Genomic DNA, 15,075 nt, shown 5'->3' with positions numbered 1-15,075 from the left:
CAAAGTATTTAAACCTTGGTACATGTTGTTCTTCACAAGAACGATATGCATTTATATATATTTTTAAATAGTACTATGGTGTGTTTTCATTGATATATGAATATTTAAAGACATACGATACATGTATTATTCAACATGTCATTCCTATTAAAGAGGGGGTCAAGCCATTTCAACAAAAGCTCAGAAAATTTCATCCAACACATGAGCCCTTGATCCAAAAGGAGTTAAGCAAGTTGCTGGATGGACAAATCATCTTCAAAGTTAGACATTCAACTTAGGTTTCCAATCTAGTCCTTGTAAGGAAAACATCCGGCGAGATATGCCTATGCATCGATTTTCACAACCTCAACCGGGCATGAGATAAAGATAACTACCCCATGCCATCTATGGAGAAAATACACCAGACGGTATCTTGGTCGGAGATGTTCTAACTAATAGATATATTCTCTAGATATAATCAGGTGTTAGTAGTGGAACTAGATCGCCTTAAAACCACCTTTAGGAGTAAGTACGGAAGTTTTGCCTTCAAGTGCATGCCATTTGGACTTATCAATGTTGATGCTACATTTCAAAGGGCTATGGACATCGCATTCTGTGGTATAATTGGACAAAGTGTAGTAGTCTATTTGGATGATGTAACTGTATTTTCAAAGAAGAGATCATACCATGTGCATCATCAAAAGCAGATATTCGAGCAATCTCACAAGTATGGGATTTCTTTGAATCCCAAAAGGAGCATCTTCAATGTGTCAGAAGGTAATATCTTAGGACACATAATCACTAAAACTGGAATTACGTTTGATCCAGAAAGGATCAAAACCATAGTTTAATCCCTTTTCTTGTGAATAAGAAAGCTATGCAATCTTTCTTAGCGAAGATTAATTTCCTACGTAAGTTCATCTCTGATTATGTACAAATTATCAAACCTCTACAAGAGATGATGAAAAAAGATGCAATAAGTAAATGGGATAAAAGGGAGAAAGATGCTTTTGCCCGCATGAAGCAAGCTATCACCGACGCTTCTGCATTATATAGTCCATATTTTTGCAAGGATTTTATGTTATACACTTTCGGTTTTGATTCATATATTGCAGACATATTAATGAAAAAGGATAATGAAGGAAATGAACAACCTATATATTTTATGAGTGCTAGTTTACAGGGATCAGAGTTGAACTACCCCACCATTGATAAACAAGCTTATGTAGTATATAAGACAATAAAGCACTTCAGGCCCGATTTCCTCAAAGCTCACACAATTATTTATGTGCCTCATCCAACAGTCATAATGTTTTTTGTGCAACAAGAGATGGGTGAAAAGAGGGCGAAATGGATGACCTGTTTACAAGAATATGATCTTGAGTTCAAGCCAGTTCATACCATTAAGGGACATGGCCTCTATCGGCTCATAGCAGAAGCAAGGTATTCTTTAGAAGAAGATATTTCAAGATGGGAACAAGAAATAGAGGTTTACAATATCGAGCAAGTTCCTTCGACAATTTCAACCACACCTTAGTATTATGATATATGAAAATATTTAGAGCATGGAACCTTGCCCATAAATCTATCGAATAAATAGAAAAAGGAAATTTGTATTAAAGCTATATCTTATCATCTAGTGCACGGAGTGCTTTTTTGAAAGCACCATAATGGTGTCCTACTAAGATGACTAGAGCCCAAGATACAGAAAGGGTACTAAAAGATGTGCACGATGGACCAGTAGGTGGACACTTTGCAGGTGATACAACTGCACACAAAGTAATGAGGGTTGGTTATTATTGGCCTGGTTTGTTTAAGGATGGTCATGCTTATGCCCAAAAGTTCCCAACTTGTGAGAGATGTGCTAGTCAATATCAAAAGTCAATCACCCACTGCTACCAATAGTAGTTGAGGAACCTTTCCAATAACGAGGACTAAATGTTATTGGTGAAATATTTCCACATTCGTTGAAGTAGCATTGATATATTATAACAACAACAAATCATTTCACTGATTGGACTGAAGCGGTTCCTTTAAGGCAAGTCAACGACTAGGAAGTCATCCAGTTTCTAAAGTAGAATATCTTAACTAGGTTTCACGTTTCAATGTCGCTTATCTCTGATAATGCAACTTAATTTTCCTCATTTATACTTTAAGAGTTTGCATTATAAAATGGTATTGTTTTGAAATATGCATCAAATAATTACCTGTAAGGAAATGATTTAACATAATCAACTAATAAAAATGTTATCAACATTATAAAAAAATTGTCTTCTTTGAACAAAGAAACTAGTATAACGCTTTGGTAAATACACTTTACACTGATCGTGTAAAACCTAAACCCTCTCTCAAAACCTCACCATGCTTCCTTGTATATGGTAAAGAAATTATCGTGCCACCAAACATGTATCTACCTAACTTGCAAATTTCCCAACAGTCTAAAGGAAAACCATGACTTTCGGTTCAAGGTAGGATAGATACTCTAGAAATTATTTTTAGGAGTTGTCTATAATGCGACTTTTTGAGATTCCGGTGACGGAATCCGGCGGAAGAAATTGAGATGAAATCATGATTTGTTGCAGTTAAAATGGTTTTTTAACTGCATATTCGGATTCAGCACCCTGAAAAACCCTTGGGACGGTTTCATTGTGCAGAAATTAGCTATCAAACTTGGATTCCAATAAATTACTGCCGGATTTTCACCGAAAAAAATCGCCGGAAAGGCTTTCAAAAAGTCGCGTTAAAGACTACTCCTTATTTTTATAAGAATGGTACATGGCACAAAATTCCACAATTAAATTTATTTTATTAAAATTTTAAACGAATGGCACGGAATTTCAATTAACTTCTAGAAAGATTCGCCACTTTCTTCACCACCTTGGCCGCACTGAATCAAGGCAATGCACCGCCCTGCACCATCCCCGGGCCCATTTCTCTTTCTCCATTTTGTTTTTTCTACAATTTGCGGTTCGCTACTCTCTTTTCCTAGGTCAAAGTCAAAGAGCCCATTTTTCTTCTCCTTTTCCAATTTCTATTTCCAGTTTCTTAATTATTTTTTTCCCAAAATCAAATCAATCAATACATCCATAATGGTCTACATGGTTAAATTTCAATGAACATGTGGAAGATTTTTCGGTCATTACTCACTTTTTATCCAAGTCAAAATCGATAGGCCCATTTTTCTCATCTTGTTTTTTCTGAGCATGTAGAATTAATTTTATGTGAATGCCACAAAATTCCAATCAAATTGTTGAAGATTTTTAAATAGTCCAATTAAGTTGTAGAATTAATTTTATGTGAATGCCACAAAATTCCAATCAATTCCAATCAAATTGTTGAAGATTTTTAAATAGTCCAATTAAGTTGTTGAAGATTTTCCACCCCTTTCTTGACTTCACTGAATCAAGTCAATACACCGCCATTTTCTCTCTTCTCGGAATTTTCTCATTGCATTGCATTTTTCCTTTATGTTCACTCACACGTCGTTCATGACAACTGCTGTTGTGATTATTATAAATATATGTATGCACATGATGAAGAACACAAAACTCAGAGCGTTTGCCTTTGAAGGAAGTTGGGTTGGAGTGGGAGATAGAAGAACGCAAAACTCACAGCGTTTGGCTTTGAAGGAAGTTGGGTTGGAGTGCGAGAGAGAAATGGATTATTATAAAAGTGTTCTTCTTTTTTTCGTCATCATGTGTCTGTGCTTTCTCATGATGGGTGCAGCAATGCCTATTCATCATAGGCATACTGAAGCTCATCAACATGACGTGTATGAGCAGACGGGTGGATTCACTTCTGTTCAACGTTTTCCTTTTAATGGACGGAGTATGATGGGGAAACCCTCTCTCTTCCCATCCTCCATAGCCGGCTATCATGAAAAAAGGGACGTGGAGGCACTTCTGAGCTTCCGGAAGGGCATCATATCAGATCCACATGGATCGCTCTCCAACTGGACGGCCAATAACTCACATAACGTCTGCCTGTGGAACGGAATTTCGTGCGGGCCAAACACGAATCGAGTGGTTTCAATTTCTCTCTATAACTGCTCGTTGAATGGTACGCTCTCCCCGTATATTGGGAACCTCTCTCTTTTGCAGCAATTAGATCTTTCCCAGAATGCTTTGAGTGGAAGCATCCCAACTTCTCTCGCCAACTGCACTTCACTTACAGATTTGGATATTAGCTACAACAATTTGAGTGGTCCAATACCATCAGAATTCAGTCGTCTGGTCAGCTTGGAAACACTCGACTTCATCGACAATAGTATAAGTGGAAGCATCCCAACTTCTCTGGTCAACTGCACTTCACTCTCTCAGTTTTGGGGTAGCGGAAACAAATTGAGTGGTCCAATCCCTTCCGTTATGGGTTTGATGAAAAGCATATCTATTCTTGATTTATCCAACAACTCTCTCAATGGCCACATCCCTCCCACCTTATTCAATTGTACTAGCCTATATGACTTGTCCCTACGCGCTAACAACCTTAGAGGTAGCATTCCCCCCAATGTTAGTACCAATACGGAATTGACCTTTCTCGACTTATCAAACAACCAGTTAATTGGATCTCTCCCGCGTAACATAGGTCAATTAAGCAATCTTCGACAACTTGTTTTATCAAATAACAATTTCACTGGATCTCTCCCGCTTAGTATAAGTCACATAAAGGATTTACGTGTACTAGATCTATATAATAATAATTTTTTTGGCACTATACCCAATAGTATTAGTTTCGAATCCCTTAGAATTTTAGACTTTTCAAAGAACAATTTAGAAGGATCAATCCCTGAATTTAATGGCAGTTGTGCCTCTTTATTTTTTTTCTCTGTTCACACTAATAAACTTTCTGGGACTTTGCCAATGTTTTTGGCTAATTGTACTGGAATTGAGTATTTAGATTTAAGGAAAAACAATTTGACAGGGCAACTTCCTCACTATTTGAAATCTTTTTCAAAGTTGTCAATTTTAAACTTTGGCTATAATAATTTTCATGGTGGCATCCCTGAATGGGTAACAAATTTCACCTCTTTGTATGTATTGGATTTATCCAATAATAAATTTAGTGGAAGAATGCCATTACATTTTGAAAGACTTCAAGGATTTGTAAATTCTTTCTACTCTCTTCCCTTTAACGAAGAAATCACAGTTCACATGAAAGGATGTGAGTATACTCTACCATACCTCTCACCTACAAACACAATACTTGATTTGTCCAACAATAATCTTGTAGGACAAATCCCTGCAAGCATAGGAACTTTGAGAGACATGCGATTGCTAAATTTATCTGGCAACCAGTTGGAAGGGCTAATACCTGCATCTCTTAGCAACATATCTACTTTGGAGCAGTTAGACTTGAGCAAGAACAATTTGAGTGGACATATTCCTGAAGAGCTCTCTAAGCTATATAGTCTGGCTGTTTTGGATGTTTCATCTAATAGCCTTTGTGGGCCAATCCCCGGAGGAACACAATTTTCCACATTTAGTTCAACATCATTTCAAAGGAATAAGTGCTTATATGGGTGTCCTTTAGATTCATGCAATGAACCGAAAATCCCAGTGGGAGAAGTTGACAATAATAGTAGCAGTGCCCATATGAAAATGGGATGGCTCGAGCATCTAGATGAAAAGATGTCATTAATGGCATTGGGGATTGGATTTGGGATCGGAATTTGGGGAGTAGTTGGTGTATTTATCTTTTGCAACAGAGCTAGACACTGGGTGTTGGGTTTACCACCTAACAAACCACAACTCTTCTATGGAATGTATAGATTCCCTACATAAAGAACCAAGTAATGGATGTTGGCTCTACTATGTGGTGACTTAAATTGTCATGTAATCTCCCAATAATATTTTTGGTATACTATCTCCTCACATATAGAACTTTTAGTGTGATCAATGTCTTATTGCATTTCCATATTAATCTCAATGTTATTTATAACTCTTAATCATTTTTTATGGCATTCAATTAATTTCCAATCAAATAACATAAATATTACATTCTCTCATAGTTCTTCGCATCTCATTTTACAAACAGGCCAGACCTAACTTTTTTATGCTTATATCCTTTTCACAGTATTTTAGTATGCCATATGCAAAAACTGTTTTTTGAACATTCCAAATTATTCATAAAAATGGTGAACTTTCTTCCCACTTCTAGAACATGAAATCCTGCAATAATATAAATATATCTAATATATCTAAGAAGCTTAAACGCGGTGGAATCTTCATTGTAATGACCCAGTTTGAAATCGGAAAGGAATGTGATTGCTTGACCATGGTTATGTAACCATATGTCTTGAATATTACGTTTGCAACGGGCCTACCTGGAAAGAGATATCCTATGATATACTCATTTAATATCTTCATCCCCGGCGTCTGACGCAAGAATATAAATAAATTCATCAACTCTATTATAAAGACTCATTGTATTTACAAAACCGATTAAAGAGAAGCTAAGTGCTGTACAGATCATAGAGTAAGTGCTGTGTGAATATATATATATATATATATATATATATATATATATATGGGCGGTAGGATAACGCCTCATTGATTGGTTAACATTTCTATTTTGCTATCATCATTTAATTGGGGATCTACCTCTGTTCAAATTCATCATTTAATTGCGGAGGTCTCATCTTTATTCAAATTAATCATTTTAATGATGGGATTGCATTTTCATTTTTATCATTAAAGTTTCGATGAAAACATATAAAGGCAATAGTTTAAAAACGTTCGATTTATTTAATTATTTATTTTTATCACACAGAATTTTAACAAAAATTGTGCGTGATTTGTTTATTAAACCTTTGAATTTGATTTAAGAAAATTTAAAATATTCTATTTCAATAAGTGAGAACTTCTTTGTGGCCAGTATATTCAAGAATGGTGACCTTTCAGTTTTATATTCCTGAAACATATCTTTATGAAAAACATCTTTATCATCATTTTTATTATGTCTTTTTGGAGACATTACGTAAAATTGGAAGGATAGAGAGAAGCTTAGCATGGCCGATTAACATGGCCTTTGCTCAAGTATTTCGCACACAAATTGAGAAAAATGGCCTTTTTTCTGAGTATTTTTCACACAAATTGAAAAAGTCCAACTTTTTAACCTATCAATTTTATCATATCAAATTCTAAAATATTTTCAAAATCTTTAATTAAATTAAAGTTCATCCTTTATCATCTTTATTAAAAAATGTTCACTATTCAATTTTATACCCATGAAACAAAGTTCGATTAAAAAGTAAATTAATTTAATGTTCATGGGAATTTAGCATATATCTTTGTTAAAAAATCCCTCCTTATATATGTTCATTGCAAGTTTGCTCAGTTTATGTCCATTACAAATTTGGACATTCAATGAGTATGTAGTAAATTCAATACTCTTACGCTAAGTGAATTTAATTCTCTTAATAATAATAATAGATATACAAAATCCGTATGGATATAAAGATAATATAATGATTGATTTTTAAAATTATTTAATGGTATTTATTATAAAGGTAATTTTTTTTTTAAATTGAATTATTCTAATTATAAATAAGCTATGTTGTATTAGATTATAAATGAGCTATGTTATATTATATTAAGAAAACTATAAAATTTATGTTGTGCTATAAAATATTATGTGAATTATGAAATTTAAGTTAAAATTTTATAAATTAAATTAAAAATCCAAAAAAATCTATAAATTTGATTTTAAAATTTAAAAAAAAAAATTATAAAAAGGTTTTTGTTACTGGTTAATGGTAATCCCTCTAAGCAGGTCTGTGCAGATTGCACGCCACAAAGAAAAATAGACCCTTATGAATCTAAACTTTCATGTAATTCTTCAAACCAATATAATACGTTTGCCTGTGGAACAGAATTTCGTGCACACCAAACACGAATCTTAGGAACCTCTCTCTTTTGCGGAATTTAGATCTTTCCGGTAATGCTTTGAGTGGGAGAACAATTTAGAAGGATCAATACCTGAACATAATGGCAGTTGTATCTCTTTAAAAAAAAATTTGCTCACACTAATAAAATTTCTGGGACTTTGCCAATGTTTTTGGCTAATTGTACTAGAATTGAGTATTTAGATTTAAGGAAAAACAATTTGACAAGGCAACTTTCTCACTATTTGAAATCTTTTTCATTGTTGTCAATTTTAAACTTTGGCTATAATAATTTTCATGGTGGCATCCCTGAATGGGTAACAAATTTCACCTATTTGTATGTATTGGATTTATCCAATAATAAATTTAGTGGAAGAGTGCTATTACATTTTGAAAGACTTCAAGGATTTGTAAATTCTTCAAACTATCTTCCCCTTGAAGAAGAAATCACAGTTCACATGATTTGTCCTCTCATCTACAAACACAATACTTGATTTGTCCAACAATAATCTTGTAGGACAAATACCTGCAAGCATAGGAACTTTGAGAGACATGCGATTGCTAAATTTATCTGGCAACCAGTTGGAAGGGCTAATACCTGCATCTCTTAGTAACATATCTACTTTGGAGCAGTTAGACTTGAGCAAGAATAATTTGGGTGGACAGATTCCTGAAGAACTCTCTAAACTATACAATTTGGTTGTTTTGGATGTTCATCTAATAGCCTTTGTGGGCCAATCCCCGGAGGAACACAATTTTCCACATTCAGTGCAACATCATTTCAAAGGAATAAGTGCTTATATGGGTGTCCTTTAGTTTCATCCAATGAAAAGGAAAACCCAGTGGGAGAAGGTGACAATAATAGTCGCAGTGTCCATATGAAAATGGGATGGCTTGAGCATCTAGATGAAAAGATGTCATTAATGGCATTGGGGATCAGATTTGGGATTGGAATTTGGGGAGTAGTTGGTGTATTTATCTTTTGCAACAGAGCTAGACATTGGGTGTTGGGTCTACCACCTAATAAACCACAACTCTTCTATGGAATGTATAGATTCCCTACATAAAGAACCAAGTAATGGGTGTTGGCTCTACTATGTGGTGAATTAAATTGCCATGTAATCTCCCAATGATATTTTTGGTATACTATCTTCTCACATATAGAATTTTTAGTGTGATCAATGTCTTATTGCATTTCCATATTAATCTCAATTTTGTTTATAACTCTTAATCATTTTTTATCGTGTTCAATTAATTTCCAATCAAATAGCATAAATATTACATTATATAAATGATATAACTTGGGAAAAAAATTTACAATGATAAATATATTCACAACTTCATTACCATTTTCATTAATATATATTTATTTTGATATAAAAAATTGCTATATATTTCATATTTAATAATAATAATAATGAAAACTAAAAATATGAATCTTTCACAGACATTAATATATATTAATGGTGTAGTCTAACTTATAGACTAAAACGTTTTTTTCACAGGAACTCAACAATGCAATTTCAAGCTAAAATGTGATTTTTTATTGTTCAAAATACATTTTTGAATACATAGATTCAACACCCCCAGACACTTAAATTCTGCAGATTAAACAACTTGGGCACTTTAATTATATAGATTAAACAAATTAAACTCACGTTTTTTTTAAATCTCTGTTAGATTTTGGTTAAAATTGACCCTAAAAATGTCATAGTACTATCCTTGTTTTAATTAGTAAAATTAATATTTACAATTTTTTTTTAATTAACATAAGATCAATTCCATCTTTTATTATTAAAATCAGTACATTACATTTAATATAAATAGAAAAAAAAAAAAAAACTAAAAAAACCATAATATTTAAAATAAAATAATTAAAAAATGCCATAATATTTTACATAACACATTTTATATTATTTATTTAATGTATATTAAATAATCATAAATAAAAATAATATATTAAAGACCATAAGAGGTATCCCACTCACCTCTCTCACAATGTAAACATGTAAATGGGATACTTATATTTGTTTACCCAAATTTCTGATTCATTTTATATTTTATCCAGTTATGGTTTATATAACATGTGAAAGATTATGGAGGAAGGTGATATTTTACTTGTTACGGGCAAATTTGGAAGGGAAGTTTTGATATAAATTTTAATAATATTTTTTTAAGGGTTTTTTAATGTTTTTTTATTTATTTAAAAATGATTAAAATGTTAAATAAATAAATAAAGTGATGTTATCAAAAATTTTATTGGCAACAATGTTCTTTGGTTGGTATTGATGTCAATCTTTATATGTGTTTTGGCATGGTTTATTGGTGTATCATGATCATGAGTGTGTTGTTATTATTGTAGATGGCTAAAACTATATGTTCTAGTGTGATGATGATGTTTTATTGAGGATATGTTACAGATCTGGGTGAAGATTCTTGAGAAAATAAAACCACGGGCAATTGCAAGGGTTTTTCCCATGATATTTGGTGTGAGAGCTTATTTGATGTGGTCATCAAGAGAAGTGGTGTGTAATTAATGATTTATATAGTGTATCTCGATGAGGGAGAAATTAGCATAAATATGAAATGCCATTGTTAGAATTTAGTTGAGCTATAGTGCATAATGAAGTTGTTTGAATATTTGTAGAAGTGAGCGACAATTAGAGAGGTTGAGATTGTGTTGCAAAGGGAGTTGACTTATTTATGTGTTGCAAAGTTCATTTGTTTTCTTTGGGTTCCAGCCTTAAAATGAATGAAAACGTGGCCCTGAGAATTTGAGGAGGATGGGACCTCTGACAAGTGGTGGCATGCCAAGATAGGAGTAGTGACTCCTTGCTGGTAGTGACAAGCAACCAGTGGATAGGGAGTTGGGGCTTCATAGTTGGTGGTGGCCAACAAACTGTTGTAGAGGAGTAATGGCTCTTAGCTAGTTGGGGCTAGCATTTGTAAAACAAATTGATTGATAATAAAAGAAAGAGAAGTAACACAACAATAACAAGGTGGTTTTCTCCCCCTTGAGGGTTTCCACCATATATCTTTGTGTCCTATGTGTATGCTTGATATGATGTCTATGTTGATTGTTTAGTGTGGTTTATGTGATAAAAACTATTGATGATATTTTGTGTAATGTTTGACTAATTATTTGAAAAAAAAAAAAAATTATTATATTTGTTATCACTACCGATTCACGGGCGGCCCCCCCCTGCCCCTCCACCCCACTCTCAGTAGTGATTTGATTCTAACAATCAATAACAGAGCAAGTGCCTTCTATTGTGGCTTAATTGCTGGAAGGTGGATATGGGAAAATCATGGGTTATCAAAGTGCCCTGTTGCTTAGTCCTGCAAATTTTCAAGAATGGAGAGAGAAGGTGAAATCCAAATTATTTGCACTTGGATCTAAAGTATGGAATGCAGTGATGAATGGTTATGATGAAGAAACCCCTACAAACAAGTCCAACAATGGAATGCCCAAGCTAAGTTTACAATTTCTGACAATCTTCATAATCCGGATCTTGAGAGAGTCGTGGATCTCAATTCTGCAAAGGAGAATTGGGAAAGGTTGCAGACCCTGCATGAAGGAGAAACCAGTACTAATGGCGGAGAAAAGGAAGAAGAAGAAAAAGGCCCCTTAAAAGGAAAGTGATCAGCCAAATGACATTTTCTCTCCCAGCGTCAAAGTGGTATATTTTCAAGAAGAGAGGCAGGCTAGATATCAAACTCAACATAGCTCTGCATTAGCTGAAATAGAAAAGCTCTCTACAAAAATAGAGATCTAAAAAAGCTTCTTCAAATACTTGAAGAAAGAGAGTAAGCTTTTAAAGAAGAAATTATTAGTTTGAAAACTCGAATAGAACAAGGAAGGAGGATTGAAGAAGGAATGAGAAAGTATTTTAAAGAAAAGGAAAATGATTGTGAAAGATTAGAAGTTGAGGTTGTTTCTATGAGAAACAATTTAGAGAAGAAGAACAATCAGGTGGAAGGAGAATCTAGATCTAAGGCGACATCCAAAAGGACTTTCAAATAAAATGATTCTAGCAAGAAAGGGGGCCAACAATTACATCAATAGCCAAGAAGAGAGTTAAGAAAATAATTATCAATTAGAAGATCTTTCACTTCATCATCGGAGGATATAAAGTGCCTCACTTTCCATAGTTTTTGACATATAGTAGTTGATCATAAACAAAGAATGATCAATTTATATCAGTCGAATAGGCAGTTGAAGTTGGAGCAGAAAAAGGAAGCCTTCTCAACCTAGCAATTAAGGAAGATCATCATCAACCATCAAGTATAAAAATTCCTTTTATGGTCACTTATTACTTATGAAATGTTTTTAGGCACAAGGCTGTTGAATGCAGGACTAATGCAAAGAAGAAAAAGAATACAATGCAGCTCAACAAAAGACCTGATCCTTTTCCACCATTCCTTGGTCACATAAAATGTTTTACATGAGACAATATTGGCCATCTAACCAAATATTGCAAGATGCCTAATTTAGTTGTGTGATCCAGTAAAAAAGAGAATCTTAATCAAAGAAGATTAAAAAGAAAGTCTAGAAGCCTAGTCCTTAGAACAAAAATCAACATATTAGGGTTTGAGAGAGGAAGGAGCACCAAGAGACCTTAATGAATATTTGAACCAAATTAGGTCTTAGGGGGAGCATGTAAAATAAAGTGCATGAGTTCAGGGGGCTCCTCAAAGAAAAGGAAGTTTTTCTTATCATTTTATTGTCTCAATGTAAATTTTTTGTCTTGGTTTTAATATGTCATTTTATCATGTCCTCAAAGGGTGCTCTAATGGCTCTATTATTGATGTAATCATTATTTTTTATGTGGCTCAAATTGATACTTGAAGTGAATCCCAAATCTCTATTTGAATGCTCCTTTATGACCCTGTGAGCAAGTGTGCAAATCCATGATCTAATTTAAAAGTGTTTCAATAAATGGATATGGTCCAAATCCTCCAACTAGGTGTAATGAAACTAGATTAATAAGTTGTTGATTTAGTCTATGCGTTTTGAGCACTTGTGGGATAAAAGATAGGTATATTGCCATGCTAGTATGTTGTACCTGCAATGCAATCAATGTAAGGAATGGTTAGAGATTTGAAGACAAAAAGAACATAGAATGTATATGCATTGAACAAGTCCATGGATTGGTTTTGAATGTTATTGTTGAGAAATTGGTTTAAAAATTTACTATGCCAAGGTTTGGAGGGAGTGGGCATTCAGGTTGGATGCTTGAATGCATTGAATTAGTTCAAATATGTACATAGTTTGTCTTATTCATATCCAACGAACATTTTTTCAGTGCATAAAGAATTCACCTGTGGGTTGATTTCTATTGAGGAACAATCTGGTCATACAAAAAAGAGGAAGATGTGATGGGCATTTAACTTGACATTTGTGATGTCTTTCATTTCTTATATGAACTAGAGTGATCAAAGGAAATTGGGAGGGATTCATGTTTGATATATTATTTTCATGTTGTGAAAATCATCCAATGAATCAATCTGATCTTCAAGGGCATGATGGAAAATAATAAAAGTTTGATTTGGTATTTTCGACACTCGATCTTGTTCAGAATGGCGATTAGTTCTTGTTATCTTGACTAGATATGGTTTCAAGTTGGTGCAACAATGTAGTGGAGCACATTATCTATCTAATCTAATCAGAATGTGAACATGTTAATTATCTAGTTGTTATGCCATGAATATTTGGTTTAATCTGGGTGTTATGGTTGAGTTGTCACCAAAAGAGAGTGGATTGCCTTAATATCGATCTATTCATGAGAGTGTTGGTTGTTGGATGTGCATGGATCTAGTTAAAGAGTGAAACACTTTCAATGTTTGATTTAGTCCTTCATATAGTGGATCGATTTGGTTATGTTGATTTAGTCACGCATTGACTAGATCTGGTCACCAAATCATTATGGATGGCATGAATGCATTAACTATTTGGTAATGGTGGATCTGGTGTGTTAATTAGTCGTTGATGGGGTCCAAATTGATCCTTTGGGAAAATCAATTTTAAATAATGGTGTTATGTATTGATTAGAGGGTTGGAAATTAAAAACATTACCTATAGAATGCACATGGATAGAGAATGTGTTTTTTGATGTTGTAGAATGAGTGACTAAAGATGGTGTGATGGCAGTGAGATCATTGCTAGAGGTTATGCACATGTAAAGTGTGTTTGGAGAGTGTATGGTAGAGGTTAGAGCACACATGACAAAGAATTGTGTTGGCCTAGATCAGTCACTCGATACGTCGTCAAAGCCAACACTCTTACTATATACACAAGTAGAAAAACCTTCTAATTAATGAGTCTCGGGTTCTGCGTATATCAGCATGGGCTGGTGATTGTATTAGAGTTTTAATAAATCTCTTAAGTTTTGTTAGGGTAAAATAGCAAATCATGTTGTCTACTTGACATAGCTTCCACACGGGAAGTCCCAACATACTCAGGGAAGGTTCATGTTTTTTTTTTCATGAACATTTTTCTAGGGTTTTGCATCATCTCTAGCAATGGCCTCTATGAATATTAAGTCGGTTTCATATAATGGCATCAAAAGTACATAGGAAAAGTAAAGCAGGCAGTTTTGTATTGAGAGTATGTATGTTGTTGTTGTCATAAGGAGAGTATGTGTTGCTGAATGAGAATAGTATGCTTCTGTGTGGTGAGTTTCTTGGTGTGAGAGCTTGATAATATTGTCTTGTTGGGTTGTTGCGAGGGTCAAGAGTGTGAGGATATGTGATTATCATGTGCACATGATTTCTTGTATCTGTTATAATTCTAAAGACATGTATTTTTGAGAGTGAGAGAGGATGAGGTGTTGTTGAAACGTAATGGTTTCATAAATCCATGTAATATTCATATGTTGCTACCGATGTTTAGATGTCGCCAAAGTTTCAGATTTCTCGTGTATGGGTTGGATTGGTTTATTGAGTCAGGGTTTATCACTATATTAACGGTGTTGGACCTACCAACATGTCAGGGAATCTCCCCGGTAAGAAGTCCCAACTAGTTTTATAGCACCATTTACCACCCCTGGTAGATTTGATGCTCTATGATATGGCCTAGGGCAACCCTTCACTACCAGACTTGGTCCATTTTCTAAAAAACAATGTTTTAAATCCCATACGTGATTATTCCCTATTGAAAGCACATGTACACGTGGGTCAGCCTATACCCAACCTGCGTATATGTGTTAAAACAT

The 15,075-nt window shown here is 34.0% G+C and overlaps 1 pseudogene; it reads left to right on the top strand.

Moving 5' to 3' along the window:
* Window positions 1–6,935: 6,935 nt before the first annotated feature.
* Window positions 6,936–7,051, top strand: LOC149184214 (U6 spliceosomal RNA; annotated as a pseudogene).
* Window positions 7,052–15,075: the final 8,024 nt, after the last annotated feature.

Source organism: Pinus tabuliformis, chromosome 3_2 (genome assembly GCF_031772625.1).
Source record: "Pinus tabuliformis cultivar Carrire ecotype Pingquan chromosome 3_2, CPIR1, whole genome shotgun sequence".
Taxonomy (NCBI): domain Eukaryota; kingdom Viridiplantae; phylum Streptophyta; class Pinopsida; order Pinales; family Pinaceae; genus Pinus; species Pinus tabuliformis.
Note: the sequence above shows the minus strand (reverse complement) of the source record. Positions and strands in the feature narration are given on the sequence as shown.